Raw genomic sequence first — 2,625 nt, forward strand, 5'->3', positions numbered from 1 at the left:
AGGGTGGCCGGGGCCCCGGCCTGCTAGCCACGCCCCTTCCTCAGCCCTTCCCTCTGGACTCGTCGCGCCGCCGCCGCCGAGGTCCGCCCCACTGGCCGTGGCGCCTGAAGGGGCGGAGGAGAGCGCCTAAGCGCAAGCGCAGTCGCGTGCTCTTGCCTCCCGGGGAGGTTACTGCGCAGGTTCGCGTGCAACCTGCTGAGGTACGACTGGGTCCCCAAGGGCTGGGGTTGTCACTTTGTGGACTTCTTACTATTTTTAATGCCAGCGACAACTACTTACTGGACGGTTATGGTACACTGGCCACAATGTTAAGCACACGTCTACTGCATTCACTCAACATGTTCTGAGCGATTCGTACATAGCAGTGAACAAGGCGCGCTAGGTCCATGTCCAACAACCTCAGGAGGTACTTATCCCCATTTTATCGATGTCGAAGCTGAGGCTCATGTTGATCAAGTCACTGGTCCAAGATCATGCAGCTAGTTTCAGTGTTTCACCTCTGTCCTGTATAACCTCTCTGAGGGTTCCTTTGAGAGGAGAAGAATTGTGACCACATTTTCCACAATTTAACCACCTCCCTTCACCCCTTCACTCTTCCAACTTGGTCTGCTATTATCACCTTCCCAGAAAGTTTAGCGCACCTCAGCGCAAGGCCGCTTTGACTTTCGTGGAAACTCCACACTTTGGCCTTGTGTTTGTGGAGATAGATATATATATCTATATCTATCTCCACAAATATATGTATCTCCACAAATCATATATATGTATATACACACATACACATATATAAAAACATTTATATAGTTCATATTTTACAACTAAGTTAGTATAGAGTTGAATATATTAATGTTATACAACAGAACATTTTCTTTAACCTAAAAGTTCATCTTTCTTTTCTCACTTTATACGTAAAACATTTTTGTGGGTCCCTAAAAGTATTGTGGGCCGCAGGCACAGTGCTTGTTGTGCCTAATGCAGAAGACTGCCTTCCCTCAGTCCACCAAAATGAAGTTCAGGCATTGAAGAGGTTTCATAAGCTAGCTTTGCCTTAGGTAAGTGAGATTTCTTGGGAAAGTGTATGGCAGTTTACAAATCTCTTATTTTCAGAAAGACCTGGGTGTGAATCCCCGATCTTCAGCTTACTAATGATCCACCATTGGGCATGTCACTTGATTTCTCAGATCCACAGTCTTTTCTGCAAAATAAGGATATTGATACTTATCTCACATGGGCCCTTGTGAAAATTAAATGAGATAATATAAATTTTTAATACATGGGAATGGCTACTGCATGATAATCCAATGTAAGGTTATGTTGAAATCCCTTCTAGCCCTATAGGTCTATGCTTCTATTCCTATATTTTTTATAGGATATAAAGAATATGAGTATGTTTGTGGTCATAATTTAATATCTCTGAAATCAAGAAATTTGCCTATGCCAAGTAAAGAAGAAAACTGTATTGCCATTATTTGTCCACCTGTGAGCTTAGGTCTGGCTGGAAAGTTTCTGTATATCCAATTGTCACCTGAATTGAAACCTAGCTAATGATTTCAGTTGTGATGAAATTGATGTTTCATGATGAACATTCATATGATGAAGAATGATGTTTCACAGGAACTGACCCAAGAATCATGTATACTTTCCTATTTAATCCTTAAAACATCCCCACAAAGTCAGTGCTATATTTGCCCCGTTTTGTGAATGAGAAAAATGAGTGTCATATAGGTGAAAGACTTTATAAAAGACATAAAAATTGTCAGTGCTGGGACTTGAATTCAGACACATATGACTTCAGAGCACTCATTCCTAAGCACCATTCTATACTTCATCCCTTATTTCCAGTTGTAACAGCTTAGGTGTGGGTCCCTGATTGTTACTTAAGTCTATGTGGAAGATATTACCCTGGAGGCAGCATTGAAGAGAAACATTGTTGTGCATGCAGTGTGCCTATTACATGCTAAGCAATACAGTTGAAGACTGTGGAAATTGTCACTTCTTGTAATAAGTCACAGAATTTTCAAAAGAGAAATTGTGTGTGACCAGTTGCAGCATAATTAGAACTGTCCATTGAATGCCTGTCAAGGTTTCTAGTTAACTTTTTTTAAAGGCTGCTTATATGAAAAGAGATGTATACACAAAATATTGAGTGCAGCACTGTTTGTAAAAGACTAGAGACAAACTATCACTGGAGAGCTGTTGTAATACATTTTAATACATCCATACTGTGGAATATGTGCAGCAATTAAAGACTGAGGCCCATGAGTGTGTCCTGATATGAAACAATCTCCAAGAAATACTTCAAGTGAAAACAAGAAGGATAAAAGCAAATAGTATGCCAACATCTGTTAAACTATGAAAGGAGGTCGGGGGGGGGATATATATATTTGTGTAAATGGACATTGGGAGGGATTTTTCCTACTGTCCTGAAACTGCTGCTGAGGCCCAACTCTGAAAACCAGAAAGTCCATAAGGAACCCACTGCCAGTGATTGGAACCAGCTAGCTATCTTCCAGGAGAACATTTGAAGAAACATTGTTTGAGAAACCAGCCCTTCCACCAACGCCTACCTCCACTCCACTACTCCCTACCCATTCTCCATTCCCACCCCCTCTCCCCACAGATAAA

Source organism: Ursus arctos, unplaced genomic scaffold (assembly GCF_023065955.2).
Source record: "Ursus arctos isolate Adak ecotype North America unplaced genomic scaffold, UrsArc2.0 scaffold_18, whole genome shotgun sequence".
Lineage (NCBI taxonomy): Eukaryota > Metazoa > Chordata > Mammalia > Carnivora > Ursidae > Ursus > Ursus arctos.